Source organism: Dromiciops gliroides, chromosome 2 (genome assembly GCF_019393635.1).
Source record: "Dromiciops gliroides isolate mDroGli1 chromosome 2, mDroGli1.pri, whole genome shotgun sequence".
NCBI classification, from domain to species: domain Eukaryota; kingdom Metazoa; phylum Chordata; class Mammalia; order Microbiotheria; family Microbiotheriidae; genus Dromiciops; species Dromiciops gliroides.
In genome coordinates, this window is record NC_057862.1 from 482,197,389 (window position 1) to 482,215,913 (window position 18,525).

Sequence of the window (18,525 nt, forward strand, 5' to 3'; positions counted from 1 at the left end):
TTATCTTCCATGCACAGTGATGTTCTTGTTTTCTTTGACTTCATCTCCATAGTGGAAAGCTGTCTTCTTTCACTAATTAAAATTCATTACCTCCTACTGGAGTGAAAAGGCTGAGAAATTGCTGGCTGACTGCCTCTGACATGCTTAATAAATCCCTAGAGAACAAATAATGTCCCTTTGGGATTTCTTTTTAACTTCTAGTATCTTTAGTAACACAATATCCTCAATTCCTGGGATTTATGTGTCATTTCTGGGTCTCAGACACCAATGCTAAGTGTTTCAAAAATCAGCATCAGTTTTAGGGTGGTTATTCATTTCACAGTTGGTCTTGCTACTCCACTTGCAATGTAACTTAGACCTTAAAGGACCTAATTACTTGCAAAACTAGTCCCACACTCTTATTTAGTCCATCTTCAATTATAAATAAACTTAGTGAAATATACTGAGGTTTTAATGCCCTCCTATATATGTGCTTACCTGTAGCCCATCATATGACCTGCTTTTTTAAACCAAATCTCACAGGGGGCTCTAAGAAGTTGTGGTATGCTTGGCAGCCATATTCCAATAAAGCATCTTGGTAGACAGGCTAAATCAGATTGAGGGTAACCAACAGGCCTCAAATGAATTGATGAGTTAGGAGGATTTCTACTCCAAGCATGTGAAGACTTCTTCTGTTGAAATGGGCTTATGACAACAGTTTATTCCAATGGCCCTGAAGACAACTAAAGCAGGCACAGTGGAGTGCTTAGTGCTTGATAAGACATTGAAGATACCAAGGTAATCCACTGCATCTTGGGCTATTAGCAGTAGTCCTGACTTTTGTATTGCCACTAGGTTTCAATGACCCTCAAAGAGAGAGACTGACAAGTTTGTGAAACTGCCCCACTTAAATTTAATTCATGCTCTAGTCAAGACATCAGACATCATGCCATTGGTCCTTTTTCATTTAATTTTTTTTAATTTTTAAAATTTTATTTAAAATTTAAATTGTATTTATTTTTCTATTTTTTAATCTTAAAACTATTTTTGCACTTACATGCAAGATAATTTACAACATTTGTTTCTGTAAGATTTTAAGTTAAACTTTTTCCTCCCTTTCTCCCTTCTCTCCCCTCTCCCCAATATGGAAAACAATCTGATATAGGTTATATATGTCAATCACATCAAACATTTCTGTATTATTCAATTTGAGAAAGAAGAATCAAGACAAAAGGGAAAAACCTCAAAAAAGGAAACAAACAAACAAAATTTAGGTACAGTATGGTTCAATCTGCATTCAGATTCCACAATTCTTAGTTTTGGATATGAAGACAATTTTCCATCATGAGTCCTGTGGAATTGTCTTGGATCGTTGTACTGCTGAGAAGAGTTATGTCAATCACAGTTGATCATCACACACTGTTGCTGTTACTGTGTATAATATTCTCCTGGTTCTGCTGACTTTACTCAGCATGAGTCCACTTAACTCTTTCCAGGTTTTTCTGAAATCTGCCTGCTCATCATTTATTAAAGCATAATAGTATTTCATTACATTCATATACTACAACTTGTTCAGCCATTCCCCAGTTGACGGGCATCCCCTTTTTTCCAAATCTTTGCCACCAGAAAGAGAACTGCTATAAATATCTTTGTACATGTGGGTCCTTTTCCCTTTTTTTATGATCTAGTAGTGGTATTACTGTGTCAAAGGATATGCACAGCTTGATTGCCCTTTGGGCATACTTCCAGATTGTTCTCCAGAATGGTTGGATCAGTTCACAACTCCACCAACAATGCATTATTGTTTCAATTTTTCCACAGCTTCTCCAACATTAGTAATTTTCCCTTTTTGCCATGTTGGCCAATCTGATAGGTGTGAGGTGGTACTTCAGAGTTCTTTTAATTTGCCTTTCTCAAATCAATAGTGGTTTAGAGCAATTCTCATATGGCAATAGACAACTTTTCTTCATCTAAAAATTGTCTGTTCATATCCTTTGACCATTTCTCAAATGGGGAATGACTTGCATTCTTATAAATTTGATTTAGTTTCCTATATATTTTAGAAATGAGGTCTTTATCAGAAACAAGGGCTGTAAAAATTGTTTCTCAGCTTTCCGTTTCCCTTCTAATTTTTCCTCCATTGCTTGTTTGTACACAAACTTTTTTAAAGTAATCAATGTCATCCAATTTGCATTTCACAATATTCTCTATCTCTTGTTTGGTAATAAATTCTTCTCTCCATAGACCAAAGAGGTAAAGTATTCCTTCCTCTCCTAATTTATCTATGACATCACCCTTTATGTCTGAATCATGTGCTCATTTTTCATTGTTTCTCTTTGAAAATGAAGGATAAACAACAAAAAGAATTCAGAGAATTTAACATGGAGTAGTTATTTCTGTTACTATATTATTTACCATTGCAGATTCCCATGAGTTTTCTCTCATCATCTCTGTGTTTCAGGTATGAATCCTCTCTGTTTAATGATATTGTTGGTTGACCTGTCTTTGAGTGTGCCTGTGGGTATTTGTACTATCTATTATACCTTACCATACTCTCTATAACTAAGTAAGAAATGGGTCCTTAGAGATAATTATTGTAGAAAGGAGAAAATGATACATATAGCAGAGACCTGAAAAAGTTGAATCCTCTACTCTTATTCTTTGTACTTTTTCTCTCTTGACCTATTTCCTGAGTTTCTAAAATCTCTTCATTTCTGTAATCTAATGTAAATCATGACAAAGAGATCTATATCTATTGCTGTTCTAACTCATTCTTATGTGATATTTACTTAACTCCAAAGACCACTTATATGGACTAGGTGGGTCATCTATTTTAACTGCTTCTATGTTAAGTGTTAAGCCTATGGTGCAAATTCCTAGTGTCAATGAAATGTTTGGAGACTATTGTGCTCCATATCTTCCAGACACACAGTAACATCTGTAGCATGGTGGTATTTTAAAAACGGGCATTGTGTCTGGAAAAAGTGTGGGGTCATAAAAGCATCTGTGAAATTTCTGTAAAAAATTCATTAAAATTGACAATCACATATCAGACAATGGAGAGGCTGATAGTAAGGCTGGAATACATATGAAACAACAACTTGAAAGAAGAATAATGAGGAATGTCAGGCAGTTAGAAGATAGGACTTTTATTTTGGCAATGCCAGGAAAAAATTAAGAAAGCCTTAAAAACAATAGATAGACCCTACTTGCATAGAATGGGGAGATTTGGATGAGTTGCTATGTATATCACTGGATTTGAGTTGACATTGCATTTGAGTTGACATGATGTTCTGCTAGTCTGATTATTATTATATTATTACAAATTGACTCATTTTCCAGAGAAGTTGTTTTTGATATGATAACTACAAATTTACTGAGAACTGACTGATTCCTTACCCAGGCAGGTGAATTGCCTGGGGCTGATGGTGTTTGTCAATTCTAGACTCTTGATCTGACTTATGGACCTTCCCCCAAGCAAAATGATCCCCCACGTGGACTTTGTTATTATGTAAAAGCATCCACATACATTAAGTAGATTTTATTTACAGTTAAGTAGTTTCTATACATAATTTGGAGCAGTTCCATACTTTCTTTTTTTAAAGGTTCATTTACATTAAGTAGTTAGTAGTTTTTGTACTGGAGCAGTCTTTGAGTTCCCTTTGTTCTGTTACCCCATAAAAACCCTGTCCTGAGTTCCCATCTTTGCTAATCCTAGCTTCTTGCTTTGTGATACTATGAGCTATTGTCCCTCTGCCCCAATTAAAGACCTTATTTCTCCTATATTGATTGTTTCCTTAATTTACAGGTTAACAGATACAAGGTGCTTTACATTTTATTCATTTGTTTTAATCCTTTAATTTTATTCTAGTGGTTCTAATTTTCTAATGACATCATTGATGTTACCTGTTTATCTGTACATTTATAGATATGCTAAATAAATACATATATACATACAAACATATATAAACATCTTTGGCCAAGAAAGTACAATTAACAGATATCAATCTTCTTTTTTAGAGGAAAAGATGAATACTGGTGCACCTGTGACCATTGAAAGTTATTTCTAGGCTCTGCTACTTGCAAAAAGAATTTATATTCTATGATCATAATACAACTTAAAGTCTCCCAACACTAAACATAATTTTGCCTCAACAACTGCCTCTTTACTTATCTGCTACAATTTCTTCTTGACTGAGCATAAATTGGAATCCCTAACCTATACTTAACCATAATTCTTCATTTTCTTTCTCTGCCCCAACACTCCAAAATTCTGGGGATTTAGAACACATTCTTATTTTGCTCCCTCTTCTCTAGTGTATCAAAATGCAAGCTTTTAATATAGTCTCAAATCAATCTTGTCATGATGTCCTTGTGTTGTTGGTATCTTGAAAACGGCATTCAGAGACTTGATAGCAAATGTGTTGTTGTTGTGGGGTTTTTTTATTTTTTATTTTTATATTTCTATCCTAATATACCCAATATATTGGTGGTTAGCATGAAATAACAGGAAGCAGCTAGATGTGCTATTTAAGGATTTTGCTTTAAGGGAAAGTTTATTGAGACAGAACCAATTAATCTAATCTAATTTTAAAAATAAAACACATTTCTAAGTGTCCGTTATATAGAAAAGATTATTCTGGATCTTGGGATACAAAGATAAAATGAAAAATAGTGTTGCCTTCAAAGAAATTACATTTTACTAAGGGAGCTAGAACATACCTACAGATCAGTATAAAGATTATTTGAAGAAAGAAGTCAATGAACTAGGTAAATGAAGAAAGGAAGGCATGTGTAGGATGGCAAATGAACTGATCTTTGAAGGAAACTAAGGATTCTAACAAGTAATGGTGGGAAACAAGTGAGTTCCAGAAACAGAGTCAAGGTTGGAATGGGGCAGCCTCTTGAAAGTCATGGAAAAAAGTGATGGAATGTTGAATTCATGGAAGTAAAAGTAGGTCAGTTTGGTTCTGGCATACAGAGCATGAAGGGAATAATGTGAAGTAAGTATAGAAAGGCATGATGTTGCAGTCATATTGTGATACTCTTTAAAAATAAACCTGGGTTGGGGGAGGCAGGTAGCTGGCACAGTAGATAGAGCACTGGCCCTGGATTCAGGAGGACCTGAGTTCAAATCTGGCCTCAGACACTACACTTACTAGCTATGTGACCCTGAGCAAGTCACTTAACTCCCATTGCCCCCCCCCCAAAAAAAGTAAACCTGAAGGGTTTGCATTTTTTAGATAGAGGAAAGAGGGGGCCCCTAAAGTTTCTTGAATAGGAAAGTGCTATGTACCTTAGGATTATTACTTTGGCAACAGTTTGGGTAGAAACGAGAGGTTAGAAATTGGAACAGAAATCAGAGATAGACGGAGGCTATTTCAATACTATATGAAAGAAGTCAAAAGGTCTAAACTATGTTATTGTTCACAAGAATGGAAAGAACAAATGTGAGATATTATGGAGGTAGAGTTAAGAATCATAGATATAGACCATGAGAAAGAATGGGGCAGGGTCGTATAGATTACAAACTGTACCAATACCCTTTCAATGTAAAAAGACCTAGCAGAAATCCCTCAGTATGCTGCATAGATTTTTCTGTTAAGAATTTATGGGAGTTTGGGGCAGCTAGGTGGAGCAGTAGATAAAACACCAGCCCTAGATTCTGAAGGACCTGAGTTCAAATCCAGCCTTAGACCCTTGAAACTTACTAGCTGTGTGACCTTGGGAAAGTCACTTAACACTCATTGAACCAAACACACACAAAAAATTATGGAAATATCTAAAACTTATGGAATACAGACAAAGCAGTTCTTAGGGGAAACTTTATATCTCTAAATGCTCACATGAATAAAAAAGAGTAAAAGGAGATCAATGAATTGGGCATGCAACTAAAAAAGGTTCAAAAATAATAATTAAAAATACCCAGACTTCCAGGGGCGGAGCCAAGATGGCAGAGAGAAGCTAGGAACTTTCCTGAGCTTTCCCATATTTCCCTCAAAAACAACATTAAATCAAGCCTCTAAACAGATTCTGGAACTACAGAACCTAGAAAAAGAGAGACAGAATCCTGCTAGGTGAGATAATTTAGAAGACTTCAGAAACTGTCTCAGCTGGGTGAAAGGGGAGGGCAGCTCAGCATTACTCATCCCAGCTGGCAGCTCACCTCAGCAAAGCTCTGCTCAGTGTGGCTCAGCACCACTCCTCTTATCTGGCAGCTCACCTCAGCAAAGCTTGGCTCAGTGGACAGCTCTCTCAGCATAGCTCAGCTCAGTGGGCAGCTGAACACTGTTGCATTTTGAGGCTAAAATTGTAGCTAGTCTGTCTAAAATATCTAATGAGTGGTTGCCAATAAATTATAAGCTTTAGCAAGAGTTAGGCTTTTAAGTATTTATTAAGGAGAATAAGAAGTTGGTAAAGAGAGAGAGAAAGGCCTACATTCATCTATCTAGTAAAGGGAGAACTCATTTCTAGCTCCCTTCTCAACCAGAGTCCTCAGGAAAGAGAGAGAGTTAGAGTGCCAGGATCCCCCTTCTTCATCCCATAAGCAAACATCACTTCCTGACACCAAAGAAAAGATGCATGGTCTTGCCCTCAGAGACCTTCACCTCATGGCAGAGCTTTTCGACAGTAAGTCTCCAGCAGGTGGCATCATTCCAACCATTACATGCAACTTGACACAGCTGACAGTGGGGCAGCTGAACAGTGGGGCAGCTGATAGCAGTAAGAAGCTAGGAACCCTGAACCCTGTGCCCCAGAAGCAGAGTTCAACTTGATAAGTTTAAAAATAGCCTACAACATGAGCAAGAAACATAAAAGGACCCTTACCATGGACAACTTCTATTGTGAAAGGGAAGACCAAAACTTAAATAAAGATGAGTTGGTCAAAATGCCCACAAGTGAAGACTCAAGAGGGAAGATGATCTTGTCTCAAGACCAAAAAGCCTTCCTTGAAGAGCTCAAAAAGGCTTTTAAAAACCAAATAAGAGAGGCAGAAGAAAAAATGGAAAAAGAAATAAGAGAAATTAATTACACAGCAAAAAGATGCACAAAAAATGACTGACAAAAACAATTCCTTAAAAAATACAATTGGCCAAATGAGAGAAAAAAAATTGGCCAAATGGAAAAAGAAGTTCAAAAACTTACTGTGGTAAGTAAGGCCATAAAATTAAAATTGTGCAGATGGAAGCTGATGACTCCATAAGACAATCAGAATCTGATGAGCAGAAATAAAAGACTAAAAAATAGAAGAAAATGTGAAATACCTCCTTGGAAAAACAACCGACCTGGAAAATAGGTCCAGGAGAGAAAATCTGAGAATCATTTTGACTACCTGAAAGCCATGATCAAGAAAAGAGTCTAGACACCATATTCCAGGAAATTATTAAGGAGAACTGCCCTGAAATTGTAGAATCAGAGGATAAAATCATCATTGAAAGAATCCACTGAACACCTCCTGAAAGAGACCTCAAAAGGAACACTTTAAGGAATATTGTAACCAAATTCCAGAATTAGTAGGTGAAGGAGAAAATATTCTAAGCAGGCAGAAAGGAGCCACTTAAATACCACAGAGCCACAGTCAGGATTGCACAGGACCTGGCAGCGTCAACATTAAAGGATTACAGGGCTTGGAATATGATATTCAGGAAGGCAAAAGAGCTTGGATTACAACCCAGGATCAACTACCCAGAACTGATCATTCTCGCTCAGAGGAAAAGATGGACATTGAATGAACTACGGGAATTTCAAGGGTACCTGAGAAAAGGACCAGAATTGAACAGAAAATCTGATCTCCAAATACAAGACTATAGCGAAATATACAGAGGTGAACAAGGGGGAGAAAAGGGTTGTTCAATGATGTTAAACTGCCTGAGTTCATATGAGGGAGGATAATACTTTTAACTCTTGAGATCTGTATCTCTGTAAAGGTATTGTTATTAAATCAACTTTGACATGATGATATAAAGAAACTTAAGGTGCAGAATAAAAGAAGACCAGGGGAAGGAGAGAAAGGTGGAGGTGGAATGGGGTTAATTATATCATATGAAGAGGCACAAAAAGAAAGCTTTACAACAGAGGGAAAGAAGGGAGCTGTGGGCATTGTTGCAACCTTACTCTCATCAGATTTGTTTCAGGCAGGGAATAAAATACACTCCCATTTGTATAAAGAAACTTAGCTTACTCTTTTTCTGATAAAAGTATTTTATTTTTTTCCAGTTACATGTAAAAATAGTTCTCAACACATTTCTTTATAAAAGCTTTCCAATTTCAGATTTCTCTCCCTCCCTCCCCTGCCTCCCAGCTTCCTCTTTAAGAAAACAAAAGGGGAAGGGATAATAGGGGGGTATTGATAGAAGGGAGGACACAAGTAGGGGAAAAGGGGGCAAGAAAAAGCACATCTAATAAAAGGGAGGGCAGATTGAGGGAGGCAGTGATCAGAAGTAAAACACTGGTCAAGTGGAATAGGGGGAAGGAAGGGAAAAAAGAGTACAAAGGGGAAAAGAAGATGGAGGAAAATAAACAGTAATTTTAACTGTGAATGTGAATGGGATAAATTCTCCCATAAAATAGAAGTGAATTGCAGAGTGGATGAAAAACCAGAATCCTACAATGTGCTGTTTACAAGAAACATATTTGAAGTAGAGAGAGACACACAGAGTAAAGGTAAAAGGCTGGAGCAGAATATATTATGCTTCAGCTAAAGTAAAAAAAGCGGGGGTATCAATCCTTATCTCAGACAAAGAAAAGGCAAAAATAGATCTAATTAAAAGAGATAAGGAAAGGAACTACATCTTGCTAAAAGGTACGATAAATAATGAAGTAATATCAATATTAAACATGTATGCACAAAGTGTTATAGCATCCAAATTTGTAGAGGAAAATTTAAATGAGTTAGAAGAGGAAATAGACAGTAATCCTGTACTAGTGAGGGACCTTAATATTCCCCTCTCAGAATTAGATAAATCTAGACACAAAATAAATAAGAAAGAAGTGAAAGAGGTGAATAGAATACTACAAAAGTTAGACATGATAGATGTCTGGAGAAAACTGAATGGGGATAGAAAGGAATATTCTTTTTCTCAGCAGTACATGGCACATTTTCAAAAACTGACCATGGAATAGAGCACAAATATATCATAGTCAAATGTAGAAAGGCAGAAATAGTAAATGCATCCTTCTCAGACCATAGTGCAATAACAATGACATGGCATAAAGAGCCATGGAATGGTAGACTGAAGATCAACTGGAAACTAAATAATTTCATTCTAAAGAATGAGTGGGTCAAACAACAAATCATAGAAACCATCAATGACTTTATCCAAGAGAATGACAATAATGAGACAACATACCAAGTTCTATGGGATGCAGCCAAAGCAGTGCTTAGGGGAAATTTTATAGCTCTAACTGCTTACATGAATACAAAAGAGAAAGAGGAAATGAATGCATTGGGCATACAACTTAAAAATCTAGGAAAAGAACAAAGTAGAAATCCCCAATTAAATACTAAATTAGAAATCTGAAAATTAAAGGAGAAATTAATAAAATTGAATGCAAGAAAGCTATAGAATTAATCAATAAAACGAGGATCTGGTTTTATGAAAAACAAATAAAGTAGACAAACCACTGGTTAATGTGATTTAAAAAAAAAGAAAGAAGAAATCCAAATTACCAGTATCAAAAATGAAAGGGTGATGTAAGATCACCCTTTCGCCACCAATGAAGTGGAAATTAAAGCAATGATTAGGAACTGTTTTGCCCAACTGTATGCCAATAAATTTAACAATCTAAATGAAATGGACAAATACTTGCAAAAATACAAACTACCCAGGTAAACTAAAGAGGAAATAAAATCCTTAAATAAGCCCATATTAGAAAAGAAATTGAATAAGCCATTAATGAACTACCTAAGAAAAAATCGCCAGGGCCAGATGGGTTTATAGGTGAATTCTACCAAACATTTGAAGAACAATTAATTCCAATATTATACAAATTATTTGGAAAAATAAGTGAAGAAGGACTTCTACCAAATTCATTTTATGACACAAATATGGTGATGATACCAAAACCAGGCAGAGCCAAAACAGAGAAAGAAAATTATAGACCAATTCCCTAAGGAATATTGAGGCAAAAATCTTCAATAAGACATTAGCAAGGAGATTACAGCAAGTGATCACTAGGATAATACACTATGACCAGGTGGGATTTATACCAAGAATGCAGGGCTGGTTCAACATTAGGAAAACTATTAACATAAACCACATCAATAAGGAAACTAACCAAAGTCATATGATTATCTCAATAGATGCAGAAAAAGCTTTTGACAAAATACAGTACCCATTCCTAATAAAAACACTAGAGAGCTTTGGAATAGGTGGAGCTCTCCTTAAAATAATAAGTAAGCAGTATCTACCTAAAACCGTCAGCAAGTATTATATGTAATGGAGATAAGTTAGAGGCCTTCCCAATAAGATCAGGAGTGAACAGGGATGTCCATTATCACCTCTATCATTTAATATTGTACTAGAAATGTTAGCTGTAGCAATCAGAGAAGAAAAAGAAATTAAATGAATTAGAACAGGCAAGGAGGAAACAAAACTCTCACTCTTTGCAGATAACATGATGATATACTGAGAGAATCCTAGAGAATCAACTCAAAAATTACTTGAGACAATTAACAACTTTAGCAAATTAGCAGGATATAAAATAAATCCACATAAATCATCAGCATTTCTCCCTATGACCAACAAAGTCCAGCAGCAAGAGATAGAAAGAGAAATTCCATTTAAAGCAACAGTGGATAATATAAAATACTTGGGAGTCTCCTTGCCAAGACAAACCCAGGAACACAATTCCAAAACACTTTTCTCACAAATCAAATCAGATCTAAATAATTGGAAAGATATCAACTGCTCATGGATAGGCCAAGAAATAATAATATTAAAAATGACATTTCTACCTAAATTAATTAACTTATTTATTGCCATACCAATCAGAATACCTAACAATTATTTTATAGAGCTAGAAAAAATAATAACAAAATTCAACTGGAAAAACAAAAAGTCAAGAATATCAAGGTAAATAATGAAAAAATGCACAGGAAGGTGGATTAACTGTACCAAATCTGGAGCTTTACCATAAAGCAACAGTTATCAAAACTATCTGGTACTGGCTAAGAAATAGAGTGGTGGATCAAAGGAATAGGCTAGGCACAGGAGACACAGTAGTAAATGACATTAGTAATGTAGTCTTTGATAAACCCAAAGACCCCAGCTTCTGGGATAGGAATTAAGTATTTGACAAAAACTGCTGGGAAAACTGGAAGATAGTATGGCAGAAATTAGGCATATACAAGCATTTGACAACTTATACTAAAATAAGGTCAAAATGGGTACATGATTTAGAAATAAAAGGTGATAACATAGGTAAATTAGGAGAGGAAGGAATAGTCTACCTTTCAGATATTTGGAAAGGAGAGCAGTTTATGACCAAACAAGAGAAAGAGAATATTAGGAAATACAAAATGGATGATTTTGATTACATTAAATTAAAAAGTTTTTGTACAAACAGAAGCAATGCATCCAAAATTAGAAGGGAGGCAGAAAGCTGGGAAACAATTTCTATGGCCAGTACTTCTGATAAAGATCTAATTTCTAAAATATATAAAGAACTAAATCAAATTTATAAGAATCCAAGGCATTCCCCAATTGAGAAATGGTCAAAGGATATGAACAGGTAGTGTTCTGATGAAGAAATCAAAGCTATTTATTGACATATGAAATAATGCTCTAAATCACTATTGATTAGAGAGATGCAAATTAAAACAACTCTGAGGTACCACCTGACACCTATCAGATTGGCTAATAATGCAGAAAAGGAAAATGATAAATGCTGGAGAAGCTATGGAAAAATTGGAACACTGATGCATTGCTGGTGTAGCTGTCAACTCATCCAACCATTCTGGAGAGCAATCTGGAATTATGCACAAAGGACTATAAAGCTGTACATACCCTTTGACCCAGCAATACCACATTTGGGTCTTTTTCCCAAAGAGATCATAAAAAAGGGAAAAGGACCCACCTGTACAAAAATATTTATAGCTAATCTTTTTGTGATGGCAAGGAATTGGAAATTGAGGGGATGCCCATCAATTGGGGAATGGCTGAACAATTTGTGGTATATGAATGTAATGGAATTCTATTGTGCTGTGAGAAACAATGAGCAGGAGTTCAGAGAAACCTGGAAAGACTTTCATGAACAGATGATAAGTGAGAAGAGCAGAACCAGATGAACATTATACTCAGTATCATCAACATTATGTGTTGATCAACTGTGATAGACTAGATTCTTCTCACCAATCCATTGGCACAAGAAAGTTCCAAAGGACTCTTGATGTAAAAGGCTCTCCAAATTCAGAAAAACAAAAAAAGGAACAGTTTAATATGGATGCTAATTGGACCATACTATTTCTTTTGTTTTTGGTGCTGTTGGTTTTCTGTTTTGGGGATTTTCCTTTTTGTTCTGATACTTCTCTTATAACATGACTAATGCAGAAATATGTTTAATGTTATTATGTATATATGGCTTATATCAGATTGCGTGTTGTCTAGGGGGCAGGGGTTGGAGGGGAGGGAGGGTGAAAATTTTCAAATTGGAAATCTTATATAAACAAATATTGAAAACTATTTCTACATGAAACTGGAAAATAACCAAATACTTTTATTTAAAAAAACAAACAATTAAAAAATTTTTAAATTTAAAAAAATTTTGTAAAAATCCCCAAATAAATACTAAATTGGAAATCCTGAAAATCAAAGGAGAAATTAATATAATTGAAAGGAAGAAAACTATAGAATTAATCAATAAATCTAATAGCTGTTTTTTTTAAAGTACAAACAATAAAACAGATAAATGTTTGGTTCATTTGATTAAAAAAAAGAAGGAAGAAAACCAAATTTCCAGTATCAAAAATGCAAGGGATGATCTTACCACTAATGAAATTGAAATTAAAGAAATCATTAGGAAGTATTTTGCCCAACTGTATGCCAATAAATTTGACAATCTACATGAAATGGATAAATATTTACAAAAATAGAAATTGCCCAGTTTAACTAAAGAGGAAATAAAATCCTTAAATAAGCCCATATTAGGAAAAGAAATTGAACAAGCCATTAATGAACTCCCTAAGAAAAAATCTCCAGGGCAAGATGGGTTCACAAGTGAATTCTACCAAATTCCTTTTATGACACACATATGGTGTTGATACTTAAAGCAGGAAGAGCCAAAGCAGAGAAGGAAAATTATAGACCAATTTCCCTAATGAATATTGATGTAAACATCTTAAATAAGATATTATCAAGGGGAGCAGCTAAGTGGTACAGTGGATAAAGCACCAGCCCTGGATTCAGGACAACCTGAGTTCAAATCTGGCCTCAGACACTTGACACTTACTAGCAGTGTGACCCTGGGCAAATCACTTAACCCTCATTGCCCTCCCCCTCCCCCAAAGAAAAGATATTATCATGGATATTACAACAAGTGATCACCGGCATAATACACTATGACCAGGTGGGATTTATACCAGGAATGCAGGGCTGATTCAACATTAGAAAAACTATTAACATAATCAACCACATCAATAAAAAAAACTAACCAAAATCATATGATTATCTTAATAGATACAGAGAAAGGTTTTCTCAAAATACAGCATCCATTCCTAATAAAAACACTAGAGAACATGGGAATGGGTGGAGCTTTCCTTAAAATAACAAGCATTATCTACCTAAAATCATGAGCAAACATTATATATAATTGAATTAAGTTAGAGGCCTTCCCAATAAGATTAGGGGTGAAACAGGGATGTTCATTATCACCTCTCTTAGTTAATATTGTACTAGAAATGTTAGCTTTAGCAATCAGAAGAAAAAGTAAGTAAAGGAATTAGAATACACAAGGAGGAAACAAAACTATCATTCTTTGCAGATGATATCATGTTATACTTAGAGAATCCTAGAGAATCAACAAAAAATTATTTGAAACAATTAACAACTTTAGCAAAGTAGCAGGATATAAAATAAATCCACATAAATCATCAGCATTTCTATATATGACCATCAAAGTCCAGAAGCAAGAGATAGAAAGAGAAATTCTGTTTAAAGTAATGGTAGACAATATAAAATACTTGGGAGTCTACTTGCGAAGACAAACCCAGGAACTCTATGAACACAATTAGAACAAAACACTCTTCACACAAATCAAATCAGATCTAAATAATTGGAAAGATATCAATTGCTCATGGATAGGCTGAGCTAATATGTAAAAAATGACAATTCTACCTGAATTAATTTTCATATTCAGTGCCATACCAATCAGACTACCTAAAAATTATTTTATAGAGTTAGAAAAAATAATAACAAAATTTATCTGGAAAAAAAGGTCAAGAATATCAAGGGAACTAATGAAAAAAAATTGCACAGGAAGGTGGGCTAGCTGTACCAAATCTGAGGCTTTACTATAAAGTGGCAATCATCAAAACTATCTGGTACTGGCTAAGAAATATAATGGTGGATCAATGGAATAGCTTAGGCACAGGAGACACAGTAGTAAATTACCTTAGTAAGTTACTGTTTAATAAACCCAAGGACTCCAATTTCTGGGACAGGGACTCAATATTTAAAAGATACTGCTGGGAAAACTGGAGGATGGTATGGCAGAAACTAGGCAGCATAGACAAACAACTTACAACTTATGATAAAATATGGTCCAAATGGGTACATGATTTAGACATAAAAGGTGATACCATAGGTAAACTAGAAGAGGAAGGAATAGTTTACCTCTCAGATCTTTGGAAAGCAGAACAGTTTTTGACTAAACAAGAGATAGAGAATATTAGGAAATGCAAAATGGATGATTTTGATTACATTTAATTAAAAAGGTTTTGTATAAACAGATTCAAATTAGCCCAAATTTGAAGGGATGCAGAAAGCCGTGAAACATTTTTTATAGACAGCACTTCTGATAAAGGTCTCATTTCTAAAATATATAAGGAACTAAATCAAATTTATAAGAATCCAAGTCATTCCCCAATTGAGAAATGGTCAAAGGAAATGAACAGGCCATTTTCTGATGAAGAAATCAAAGCTATCTATTACCATATGAAAAAATGCTCTAAAATGCTCTAAATTTGAGAAATGAAAATTAAAACACCTCTGTGGTACCACCTGACACCTACCATACTGGCTAATATGATAAAAAAGGAAAAAGATAAATGTTGGAGAAGCTATGGAAAAATTGGAACACTAATGCATTGCTGGTGTAGCTGTGAACTCATCCAACTATTCTGGAGAGCAATTTGGAACTATGCTCAAAGGTCTATAAAGCTGTGCATACCCTTTGACCCAGCAATACCGCTGTTAAATCTTTTTCCAAAGAGATCATAGAAAAGGGAAAAGGACCCACATGTACAAAAATATTTATAGCTGATCTTTTTGTGGTGGCAAGGAATTGGAAATTGAGGGGATGCCCATCAATTGGTAAATGGCTGAACAAGTTGTGGTATATGAATGTAATGTACTACTATTGTTCTGTAAGAAAAAATGACCAGGCAGATTTCAGAGAAACTTGGAAGTACTTACATGAACTGATGCTGACGGAGATGAGCAGAACCAAGAGAACATTATACCCAATATCAAAAACATTGTGTGTTGGTCAACTCTGATAGACTTGATGGAAAATACTCTCCAAATCCAAAATAAAAATAAAAAATAAACTATGGAATCTAGATGCAGATTGAAACATACTATCTCTATTTTTTGTTTTTCTTTTTTAAGGTTATTTCTTTTTGCTCTGATTCTTCTTTCACAGCATGAATAATGCAGAAATATGTTTAATATGATTGTATATATATAACCTATATCAGATTGCTTGCAGTCTTGGAGAGGGGGGTAGAGGAGAGGGAGGTAGAAAAAATTGAAACTAAAAATCTTTGAATAACAAATGTTCCAAACTATCTCTACATGTAACTGGAAAATAATAAAATACTTTTATGAAAAAAAGTGAAAACTAAAAAAATAGAAATAAAAATCCGGTGATCCCAAGAGAATGGAATAATGAAAATAGGAAGAATATAATGAAGGTCTTAAACCAGGAACATTTTGTTATGTATTCATTCTACATTTGTACTCTATAATCCTCAAAAGGGCAAAGAAATAACACTAAAAAAAAAAAACTAAAGAACAAAAAAAAAGAATTTATGGGAGTATCAAAGTTATTTTACAGAATGAGAAGTAGTATATGTGTTGTAATTTTTATTATTAGGATCCATATTTAAATTAATGAGATCATGGATCCATTGAAGTTGTATAATACAATCCCATAAGTACTTTTTCCTCACAGTGTTTATTATTTTTAGATAATGTATCATTAAAGTAGACACTTCCTTCTTTCTCAGGTTATATGTGGGTATTTTGCCAATTTTTCAGTGTAATTCAATTCATTGGCAAAGAGGAAGCAGCCCACTGAATATGACATTTACTGTGATCTCCTAACTTTAAAGATGAGGAAAATGATACCAAAAAAGATAATGTTATTTGTCCATAAGTAGTGTTCCAACTACAAATACAAAGCTTTTAGAACTTTATCATGCTGTCATAAGAAACACCCATAACTTTAATTAAAGATAGTTCAATTACTTAGATGTCTAAGAAATATAATCTATATCTCTTTTTCCTTTGAATTAACCATAAATACAAATTCCCTGAATTTTTAATGGATTCTTAGACTAGTTTCTATTTTATCCTACTTTGATTTTCATATTTCTGTCACAAGGTATATATGACAATGTGTTTCATTAGTGTGCTTTTATACAAAAGATTTATTGTTTGGCTTATTGATTTATTTAGTGACTCATGCTTTTACACATAAGAAAAATTTAGAAATACTGATGCCAAAAACAAAGTGACTAAGGAGTTCATTGTAGAGTACAGAGAATTTAAGCTGAATTTCAAAGAATGGGTGGGATTTAGGTGGCAAGAGAAGAAAGAAAAAGGAATTCTAGGAGTGAATAATGCCATGAGAAAGTCTTAGAGACAACCAAAAGACCTGTTTTATGATAACAAGTATATCAATTTGCCTGGAACTTAAGTTTTGTGTAGGGGAATACTGGGAGAGATGGCTTAAAGGAGAAGTGTTGAATTTAATGAGAATATTGAACCACAACACAATTACAGAGTGGTTTAAAAGTGAAATGAGAATTAAAAGAATTGGATTTATGATCTGCATAGTAAATATAATTGGCAGATAGAGAGAGAAAAAAAACACCACAAATCTATGGTGACAAGTCTCAACAAAAAAAAAAAGGGGTGAGGGCAAATAGGTGGCACAGTGGATAAAGCACCAGTCCTGGATTCAGGAGGACCTGATTTCAAATCCGGCCTCAGACACTTGACACTTACTAGCTGTGTGACCCTGGGCAAGTCACTTAAACCTCAGTGCCCTGCAAAAAACAAAAAACAAACAAAAAAAAAAGGGGTAAGGAATTGATTATGAATAATAATACACGTAATTCATGGAAAATCTAGCAAAAGAGAAACGAACAAACAAAAAACAACAACCCAGTAACATCAAAATAAAATATGCTCTCTATCTAAGCAAAATATACTGCTTTCAAAGGCATGATGCAGAGAGATAACCTAACAATCATAAGTTTCTCAGAAGAACCCAACTCAAAAATCCTGAATGCCATAACACCCTAATGAAAATAAACAATTTAAGAAAATTGCCCAGAAGTTCTGAACAGAGGAAATGAAATATTAATTGATTTTTTTTGCAGGGCAATGAGGGTTAAGTGACTTACTCAGGGTCACACAGCTTCTAAGTTTCAAGTGTCTGATTCCAGATTTGAACTCAGGCCCTCCTGAATTCAGGGGTGGTGCTTTATCCACTGTGCCACTTAGCTGCCCTCAAAAATGAAATATTAATTGAAATAATTCATAGATCACCTCCAGAAAACAAGATGTTTTGTAGCTAAATTTGACAATTGAATTCAGAAGCAAAAAGTTTCTTAAGTTACTATGAAAAATACTTTCAAATACAACAGAAAGGAAATTCAAATAACACTGGAATACTGTGCACCCCAAATAAAATTTAAGAAGGAATAGAATGTGTTCTAAAGAGTAATGGGGATTAGAATGCAGACCACTATGTCTCACTTTGCAAATCTTAGCTTAACCATCAATAGAAAAAAAAAACGATGGATATTCAATAATAAAGAGGCCTTTGAAAGATTCTTAGAAAGAATCCAGATATGAAGAGTTCATTTGCTTCTCAAACAGTCAAGACAACTGAAATGTGAGGACAGGGGGAGGGAATAGTGAATGTAGTAATCAAGGACAGTGGCATCAACAGATTGACAACAAAGAGAACAGTAAGGGACTTCTTTCTAAAAGTACATAAGGAGAAAACTGTAATGAAATCAAATGGAGTTGATGGTGGAAAGTGAGTCTGGGACATTATAGACAGAACATTGTGACATCCTGCTTACAGTTGAAC